Source organism: Leopardus geoffroyi, chromosome D2, assembly GCF_018350155.1.
Source record: "Leopardus geoffroyi isolate Oge1 chromosome D2, O.geoffroyi_Oge1_pat1.0, whole genome shotgun sequence".
Taxonomy (NCBI): domain Eukaryota; kingdom Metazoa; phylum Chordata; class Mammalia; order Carnivora; family Felidae; genus Leopardus; species Leopardus geoffroyi.
Genome location: NC_059334.1, coordinates 10434094 through 10445247, shown reverse-complemented (window position 1 = coordinate 10445247; position 11154 = coordinate 10434094).

The window sequence follows — 11154 nt, the reverse complement described above, 5'->3', positions numbered from 1 at the left end:
TCTAATCAAAAACATTGGAGACCAGAAGGCAGTGAGTTTATATATTCAAAATGCTAAAAGAAAAATATTAATTGAGAATCCTACCTCCAGCAAAACTGTCATTCAAAATGAGGGAAAAATAAAGATATTCTCAGATAAACAAGAGCTTAAGGAGATCATTACCATTAGATCTGCCCTGCAAAAACGCTAGAGGAGGTCTTTCAGGTTGAAAGGACACCATACTGTATATTGAAAGCATATAGATAAATAAAGATTTCAGTAAAGATAAATAAATGGGCAATTATAAAAACTAATATTGTAACCATGGTGTGTAACTTCTACTTTTTATTTTCCACATAGTTTAAGAGACTAATACATTAAAAGTAAAATAAGTACTAGTCTAAAAAGGTAATATTATAAATTTAGTTTATAACTCCTCATTTTGTTTTCTACATAATTTAAGAGATTAATGCATTAAAATTATTAGTGCTTTGAGAAAAAAGTTACAAACATATAATTTTGTGATACCAACAACTGAAAGGAGAAGGGATGGAGGAGTTAAAGGAGCAGAGCTTTTGTATGTTGTTGAAATTAAGGTGGTATAAATTCAAACTAGTGTTATAACCTTAGGACATTTAATGTAATCACCTTGGATGGGGTGACTGGGAGGTTCAGTCAGTTAAGTGTCCAACTTTGGCACAAGTCATGATCTCACAGTTTGTGAGTTTGAGCCCTGCGTCAGGCTCTATGTTGACAGCTCAGAGCCTGGAGCCTGCTTTGGATTCTGTGCCCTTCCCCTCTCTGCCCTTCCCCAGCTTGTGCTCTGTCATTCTCTGTCTCTCAAATAAATAAACATTTTTAAAAAATAATAAAAACATAATTTAAAAATTTCATCCTCTTGGTAACCACAAAGAAAATAGTTAAAGACTATACACAGAAGAAATTGAGAAAGGACTTCAAATAAGACACAACAGTGATATACCATTCACAACTATTAGAGTGGCTACTATCATAAAACCTCCCCAAGACAGAAAATAACAAGCATTGGTGAGAAATTGGGACATTTGTGCACTGTTGATGGGGTGTAAAATGATATAGCCACTTGAAAAACAATATTGCAGTTCCTCAAAAAATTAAAAATAGAATTATCATATGATCTAGAAATTCCATTTCTGGGTATATACTCAAAATGTTAGAAGCATAGTCTTGAAGAAATATTTGTACACCTCTATGCATCATAGCAGCATTAACTAGCAATAGCTACAACATGGAAGCAATACCAGTGCCCATTAATGGATAAATACATAGGCAAAATATGGCAGATTCATACAGTGAGATATTATTCAACCTTAAAAAGTAAGGAAAACCTGTCATAGGCTACAAAATTGATGAATGTGAGAACACTATGCTAAGTGAAATAAGCCAGTCACAAATAGACAGATAATGTATTATTCCACTTACATCAGGTACTTACAGTAGTCAAAACCATAAAGACATAATGTAGAATGTTGGTTACCATGGACAGGGGGAAAAGGGAATGGTGAGTTATTGTTTATTGTACAGAGCTCTAGTTTTTCAAGATGAAATGAGTTCTCAAGATGGATGGTCATGATGGTTCCACAAAAATGTAAATGCACTTAATATCACTTAACTGTACACATAAAAATGGTAAACATAGTGAATTTTATATTATGTGTATTTTACACAAAAATTAGAAAAAATAAATAATTTGAATATTTAAATTTCATATGAAGAAGAAATCCAACGTATATATAATCAACAACTGTGTAGTGCACATTATTTTTAATTGTATATGAGCCAATTATCATGAATATTATGTGTGAACCATAAAGCAAATTTCAACAACTAATTTTGAAGAATTGACATACAAAGTATATTTTCTGACAAGAGAAATTAAGGTTGAATTCAGTAACAGATAAAACCAAAGAATTCTCAAATATTCATCAAAACATTTCTCAATAATTCATAGTAAAAGAATAATATTTTAAGAAATATTTTAATTGAATCTTTCTAAAAATAATGCATGATATACAAATTGCATCCAAAGCAGTGTTTAGATGACAATTATAGCCTTGAATGCATATGCTTTTTAAAAAGCCTACAAATCAATGACTTAATAATCCACCTCAGGAAGTTTAAAAGAATAAAACTATTAAATTACAGCCAAATAAATTGGAAAGAAGGAAACAACAAAGAACATAATATTTTTGTAAAAAGAAATCAATGAAATACCCATATATTAGAAAAGATTTTTAATAGGAAAAAATTGGCATAGTCAAAATTTTATTCTCAGAATTGATAATACCCTAAAAAATTCAGAAAGAGAGAGAGAGAAAGAGAGAGAGAGAGAATATATGTCAGGAATGGAAAAAGGGGCATCACTACAGATCTTACAGATATTAAAAAGAAAAGTAAGGTAATACTAGGGATACATTTATTCAATCGAATTTGAAAATATAGGCGAAATAAAAAATTTCTTGAAAATAAAAAAAAATGCTTAAAGAAGGAGAAAGAAAATCTGAAAATCCTTTATCTAAGAGAGAAATCGAATTATGTCAGACTTTTCCACAAAGAAAACTCTGCTTACATGCTTCATCAATGGATTTATAAAAGAGACAATACCAACACACAATACTCTCCAGGGGGAAAAAAATCATAATTACTTAAGAATTCATTTTATGAGTCCCACAGAATCATGATACTAATACTTGTTAGTAATAAGTAGTATTAGTAATAATACTACTTGTATTAGTAATAATACTACTTGTATTAGTAATAATACAAGGAATACTTGTTAATACTAACAAGTATTAGTATTAGTATTACAAATACCTGACAAGGCTCTCAAAGGAAGAAGGGTGTTTATAAAACTTCTCTCATAAGCATAAATGCACATATCTTAAAATATCAATAAGTTGAATCTGGCAATATGTAAAAAGGAAAATCTGAAGCATGGACTGAAATTTGACTATGTGTGATTTAGTTCAGTACTACAAAGTTGGTATAACTTCAAAACTCAATTATTTCCTTAACAGAGTAAAAAAGAAAATTACACAATCACTTCAAATAGAAACACAAAAGGCATCTGATAAAATACAATACACATCAATGACAAAAATCCTGTCAAAACATAAGTCTCATAAATATATCTTAAAACAAGCAACAGTGAATTTTATACTTAATGGTGAAAATTTTAGTATTTTCCCTCTGAAATAAAGAATAAGATAAAAATATTCATCATTACCACTTCCATTCAAGTTGGGCAAAGGCTCTAGAATTTTAGTAAGAAAAGAAAAAGAAACAAAATTGAAATTGTCTGAAGAATAAAAGGAAGATATTTTTATTTGCTGTCTTTTAATGTAGAAAATTAAAAAGAATCTGCAGATAAAATATTAAACATAATAAATGAATTTAACAAGTCACTGAATAAAACAAAGTCACTGTAGTGTCAAATAATTAAAGTACACAATTTAAAAAGAAATCACTTGTAAAAACAACTGAAAACATCAAATACATAGGAATACATCTAAAATTGTGTTACTCCAAAAAGTACCAATTAAAGATGACCTAATTAAATGGAAATATATACCATGTTCAAGATTTGTATGTCTCAATATAGCTAAACATCTTGTCTTGCCAAATTTACCAATAGTATTAATGCAATCGTAATAAAAATCCCAACAAAAAATCTTTGTCAAAATTGAAAACTGATTCTTCAAATTGGATGAAAAATGAAAATTACCAAGACGAATCCATATAAGCTTAAAGAAGATAAAAATCAGAAGGTGTATATCAGACATCAAGACTCATTATAATACCATAATAGGTAACACAAATTGGTACAGGTGACAGAACAGACAAACCAACTAATGGGAAAAAAATAAATTACTGATACATTTCAACACAAATATGGTCACTGGATTTAAAAAGCTGTCTCTGGCATGTGGTTGGAGAAAGAATCATCTTTTACTAAATGGTGCTGGATTTAACTGATACATAGAAGAAAAAAGATATTCCAAAATACCTTACAGCATAAACAAATACCAATTCCAGATGGACTACTGTCCTGACTGTGAAAAGTAAAACCATAAAACGTATTGATGATAACATTACAGAATATCTTCATAATCCTGAGATAAGCACAGATTTATCAAAGGACATGAAATCACACTAAACATACATGAATGAACATTTTCTTTAATAAATTTGACTTCAGGGACACCTGCGTGGCTCAGTCAGTTAAGCGTCCAACTTTTTTTTTTTTTTTTTCAACGTTTATTTATTTTGGGGACAGAGAGAGACAGAGCATGAACGGGGGAGGGGCAGAGAGAGAGGGAGACACAGAATCGGAAACAGGCTCCAGGCTCTGAGCCATCAGGCCAGAGCCTGACGCGGGGCTCGAACTCACGGACCACGAGATCGTGACCTGGCTGAAGTTGGACGCTTAACCGACTGCGCCACCCAGGCGCCCCAAATGTTTATTTATTTTTGAGACAGAGAGAGACAGAGTATGAACAGGGGAGGGGCAGAGAGAGAGGGAGACACAGAATCGGAAACAGGCTCCAGGCTCTGAACCATCAGCCCAGAGCCTGATGCGGGGCTCGAACTCACGGACCGCGAGATCGTGACCTGGCTGAAGTCGGACGCTTAACCGACTGCGCCACCCAGGCGCCCCAAGCGTCCAACTTAAGCTCAGGTCATGATCTCACAGTTCGTGAGTTTGAGCCCCACATCGGGCTCTGTGCTGACAGCTCAGAGACTGCAGCCTGTTTTAGATTCTGTCTCCCTCTCTCTCTGGCCCTCCCCAGCTCGCACTGTCTCTCTCTCTCTCTGTCTCTCAAAAATAAATAAACATTAAAAAATGTTAATAAAGTATAAAATTGACTTCATTAAAATTGAGGACTTTTGTTCCCCAAGTAATTTTCATATATCATATAATATGTAATGATATGTAATAGTTTTGAACAGGTAATTCAATGAAAGTGATGCCTACCTTCTTCATAATGATATAAGAAAGGACTTTGTGTTATTTGTTTTCAGTGATATTCAAATGAAAATCAAAATGAGATCCCCCTATATACTTACAGGTATAGAGTAAAAATCAATATAGAAAAAAATTGTCACTAACAAATGAGAAACAAACTCTCAAACACTGCTAGCAAGCTGTTTTAGGAAAGATGGCAGTGTCTACTGAACTGAACATAAATATCTTCTAACACCAGTCTCACTTCCAGCAATCTACCGAATGGAAACGAGGCCATACACCATTAACAGACATGCACATTAATGATTATAGTGGCTTCATTATTTAGACACAAAACCTGGAATCAATTAAAATGTGTATCAACAGTAAAATGGATAAATTCATTTTATGTGCAACTTATTGTATCATCAAAAAATATTAAAAAGTCATCCTAGTTTGCATTTTTGAGCTATGTTTTTGGTGGAAGCCATGAAAGCAAGTATCTACCAGTGCTCACAACCCAACATGTATCTTCTAAATGAGACCTACCCTGTGTACCTCCAGCACAATGCTGTCATGAAAGATTGAGAATCTAGTGTGGCCATATGTTCTAATATGTTAAAGAAACTAGAAACTGGAATTGTTTTATTCTAAACTATATTTTCTAATACACTATGAGAGCTAGATGTTTTTGTGAAATTTTCTCATCTGAAGGGTCTCTTTTATCCCCTAAAGCAGTATTTGAGCATAAAAAAATGTGAAGTGTGTTTGATTTAGGGGCAAATGTTTTGTGCTCATTGTGATCTTGGTATGGTCATTACTACTGGGTATTTACCCAAAGAATACAAAAGCACTAATTGAAAGGCTATATGCACCTATATGATGTTGCAGCATTATTTACAATAGCCAAATTATGGAAGTGTCAATCCACAAATGAATGGATAAAGAAGTGGTGTGTGTGTATATTGTATATTATATATATATATATATACATATATCTTAACTACAGAGAACAAACATATGGTTACCAGAGGAGACATGGGTGGGGTGATGGGTGAAATAGGCGATGTGGATTAAAAGGACACTTATCTCGATGAGCACTGAGTAATGTATGAAATTGTTGAATCACTATATTGTACACTTGAAACTAATATAACACTTTATGTTAACTACACTGGAATTAAACTAAAATTTTAAAAATCTTGGGGCGCCTGGGTGGCACAGTCGGTTAAGCGTCCGACTTCAGCCAGGTCACGATCTCGCGGTCCGTGGGTTCGAGCCCCGCGTCAGGCTCTGGGCTGATGGCTCAGAGCCTGGAGCCTGTTTCCGATTCTGTGTCTCCCTCTCTCTCTGCCCCTCCCCCGTTCATGCTCTGTCTTTCTCTGTCCCAAAAATAAATAAACGTTGAAAAAAAAAATCTTAAAATAGATTTCTGTATTTTATAAATTTTGTGGAAGGAAAGGTATACTTGTCCTTTTGTATTTGCTTGGGCAACCTCTGTGCAGTGTTAGGGTGTTTTGTGTGTGTGTGTGTGTGTGTGTGTGTGTGTGTGTGTGTGTGTGTTTCTTTTTTCTTATCATGACATATTTCCCTCTCAGATACCTCAGCTTTCACAAGTCACTTTTATTCTTTCCCCCAGATCAGCTGACCATCAACAAAGCATTCTATATTGATGATTCAATATTGAATCATCAATATAGAATGGTTGCAATCCAATTACTTGTCAGGATGTATAACCTCAAACCTGCTATAGCTCAATATTTATGAAAAGCAAGTTGAGAGGCACAATATTTATGGGAAAATTTCTGAATGGTAAGCATTGCACTCATATCTCTAAATGCTCTAATAGCTATCCGTAAATTAATTCAGAGTGTAAGTGTACCAGCAGCCCAGACCACATAATTTTACCACCTCCTCATATAAGAGCATTTACAGAATTGCATTTTGGCAAGATGCCATCATCATGTGATGAGGGATAGTATAAGAAACATCCTTAAGGCATTTGCTGCTTTTAGGCCACATACTGCTTTTCCTATGACAGATCCCCAGAGAAATATCTTTCAGATCTCAGAATCAGAAAAAGGCTGTGCATGTTAATTGAATTGCTTTTGTTTCATGGACTATATGATTTATTTGCTTCCCTGCTTCTCAAAAGCAGGGGACCTGGAACTATATCCATGTAAAGAAAACTAGAGAATGAATATTGAGTATGGATATTTTCTCTGGAAAATTAATTTCACTCAAATGTGTAGAGAAAACATGTTGAATTTGGGGGCTCTCCAAACACTTTGTCATAGGGGCATAAATAAACTCATCTAAATTCAATGTCTTCATTTTGATAATTCAATATGTTTAGCTTTTAGTTTATTTTGTTTCACAAACATAAGTTCACAAAGCATACATTTGAGCATAAGCTTAAAGCCACTAAAATGTGTGAGAAAATTTAGAATATAAAGAAGATATAAAATAATTAAGACTATGACAGACATAGAATCCCTTCTGATGTAACCCCCAAAGATCTTTGACAACAAACATGAAAGCATTCGTCAATTATACCAAGATTTTGGTAGAAAACATACTCAAATACTTACATAAAATATGTACTGAAATAAAAATTAACTCTGACTCCTTTTATACAAAAAAAAATCCTGAAACGTGACGACCTGAATACATGACTTTTATGTGACTTTTATATGACTTTATATATTCTCCATATATATTTAGTACTTCTTGACTTCTGTGTAAAGAAGGACTAAGCAAGTATATTCATTGTAATATTAAAGGCAGACTTACAAAATTGTAATTTTACCATATACTATTTTGGGAATGAAATTTCACTTAACCGCTACAAAACAAAAGGATGAATGTTGTGAATTCACAAGAAAAGATTTCTGAGTTGAAACAAGTTGCAAGGTGAGGACAAGAGAGGATACTAAAAGTTTCAAAAGGTAAAGAAACAGGATACTAACAAGAATCATACTAGAATCAAGCATTACATTAACAGTACTAAGTGCAAATAAATAAATAAATAAATAAATAAATAAATAAATAAATATAACAGTACTAAATGTAAGATCAGTATCTCCAGGTTTTTAAAAGGCATGTGGTTTTGGAGACACAGTTCCAAATCAAATCAAAACAGGCAAATTAAACATTACCATATATAATGCTTGTCAGAAGTTAGCCACCTTTCCAAATGGTCCTTTAAAAAAAGGCTCAGGATCACTAATCATCAGGGAAATGCAAATCAAAAGCACAATATCACCTCATTGGCTAGAATGGTTGAATAAAAAAGACAAGAAATAACAAGTGTTGGCAAGGATGTGGGGGAAAAAAAAAGGAACCCTCGTACACTGTTGGTGGGAATCTGAATTGGTGCATCCACTGTGGAAAATATTATGGTGCTTCCTCCAAAAATCAAAAATAGAATTAGCATAAGATTTAATAATTCCACTACCAAGTACTTATCCCAAGAAAATGGAAACACTAATTTGAGATGATACATGCCCCTCTATGTTCATCGCAGTATTATTTACAGTAGCCAAGATATGGAAGCAACTCAAATGTCCATCGATAGGTAAATGGAGAAAGAAGGGGTGATGTATATACAATGGAATATTACTCAGCCATAAAAAAAATACTTGCCATTTGTAACAACATGGATAGGCCCAGAGGGTATGATGCTAAATAAAATAAGTCAGACAGAATAACACAAACACTATATGATTTCACTTATATGTGGAATCTGAAACACAAAATAAGTGAATAAACAAATCAGAAACAGATATATAAATACAGATAAAGAACTAACGGTTGATAGAAAGGACAGGGGTGGGGTGAGGGCACTGTGGGTAACGGAATGGGACGTACAAGCTTCCAGGTATGCAATGAATAATGGGGACAAAAGCTGTAGCACGGGGAATGCAGTCAGTTTTTGTAAGAGTTGTATGGTGACGGATTGTAGCTACAACTGTGCTGAGACACCCAAAACTAATATTACACTGTATGTTAGCTAACTGGAATTTAAAATAAAACTTAAAAAAAAAAAGAATGCAAGATAGAATGCATTTAAATTTCCCCCCTGAATCATTCACCTGGAGAAGCAGATTTAGTAGATTTTTGCTAAAATCTCTTTTCTATGGTTTTAATATCATACTTTGTGCATATATAGATATTTAAATAATCACAATAGTGTATATGCTGTTCACTAGTTTTCCCTTTCGAATGAACCTACAGGAAAAAAATGGAAAAGATTAAATTTTAGTTACTGATCAGAATATAAATGTTATAAATAATATATTCAATGTTCTTGAAATTATATTATAACAGCAGCTGGTAAGTGAAGAGATTGCAGACAGTGACCAAATTGTAGGCTCAATAAAACACTAAAATATAATTTCTAATGTTGACAGATTCAGATATAATTGTAAAATATATCATATAAATAAAAATAAACACAAAACACAAAACTTGAGAGCAGTGAATGAAGAAATGGAAATCGTTTCCATAAGCTAAATTCTTTGTTATTAGTTAACAAATATCTGAAATTAAGGAATGAACATATATGCATGGTGTGTAAATATTATCAAGAAGATTAAGATAATAACTTTTAAGAGTGGTTTCTTTTGGGAGGCTTGGCTGGCTCAGTTGGTAAAACATCTGACTCTTGATCTTGTAAAAACAAAATCTTTAAAAAAAGAAAATAAAAGTGGTTTCTTTTAAGAGGATGTAATTTAGGATGATATAGAGAAGACATTTTTGTTTTAAATTTTATACTCCACAGTTCTGTTTAATCATTTTTTTAGCCATCTGAATATGTTACTCAACATCACATTATTTTTATGAAGCCTGACTATTTTGTTTTCCATGCAATTTTTACAGCTAAAAATAGAGAATTATCAATAATACAACAAGCAGTAAAGAACAATATGTCTATGTTTTATCTTTCAATATGCTTATAAAAGCATATTGACAGATAATGTTACCACAGTAAAAGAATAGCTGGTCAAATCTTGGGTTATGAATATAGTTAAATGGAATATGAATCAAAAAAAGATTGCAAAATCTATGTATAATGTTATCAAATGCTTAAAAATTGTTTTTAATGTTTATTTATTTTTGAGAGAGAGAGAGAGAACGTGAGAGAAGGAGGGACTGATAGAGGGAGACACAGAATCCGAAGCAGGCTCCAGGCTCCAACCTGTCAGCACAGAGTCCAACATGGGGCTCAAACTCACAAACCATGAGATCATGACCTGAGATGAAGTCTGACACTCAACCTACTGAGCCACCCAGGCTCCCCTCAAATGCTTTTTAAGGTACTTCTGAGACCTATTTAGATCATTGCTTGGTAAATAATGAACAACTTTTTTTATATTAAAGTTTACGAAGGCATTAGCAATGAGACAAGTTTATATATCTTTAATGAAGATACATTTTATATAGAGTGCTTGATTGTGAAATCACTGATGAACACATTTTCAAATCAAAATCAATTTTAAATCACTTTGAAAATAATACGTGAAATGTCTGTGGACTCGATTAGTACTATGAGTTATATAGTATATTTCGACAGCATTTGCAGACCAAATGCCCCATGCACCTCTATCCTGTTGTGTCAACAGCTCACCTCCAGGTGAGCTCCAAGTCCTCACAATGTGGAAAATATCCATATTGCTGGAAAAAGGGTAAAGTTTCTTAAAACCGTTGACTAATTCACTGATCTTTGTGGAGCTCTTTGTGAAGAAATGTGAAACAACTATGATGACTTATTCGATTATAAAGTTAGCATACCTTCCTTCCATCACAGTTTTGCAAATTCACCATCTAATTGCACCTGACAACATCACAGCAAAGAAATTTAAGTTTGATTGGTAGATAAAGATAGTTGATTGCTTAAGGCTTCTTTTCATATGATGAAAGTTAAACTTTAGTTACAAAATAAGTAACATCATCAGTCATTTTTCTTCACAGTGAAATTCCTTTGATGAGTATTTCACTAAGATAAAAAACAAAACAAAACAAAACAAAACACTTGGGGCACCTGGGTGGCTAGTCAGTTATGCCTCCGACTTTGGCTCAGGTCATGATCTCATGGTTCATGGGTTTGAGCCCCAAGTTGGGCTCTGTGCTGACAGCCCGGAGCCTGGAGCCTGCTTTGGATTGTGTGTCTCCCTCTCTCTCTGCTCCTC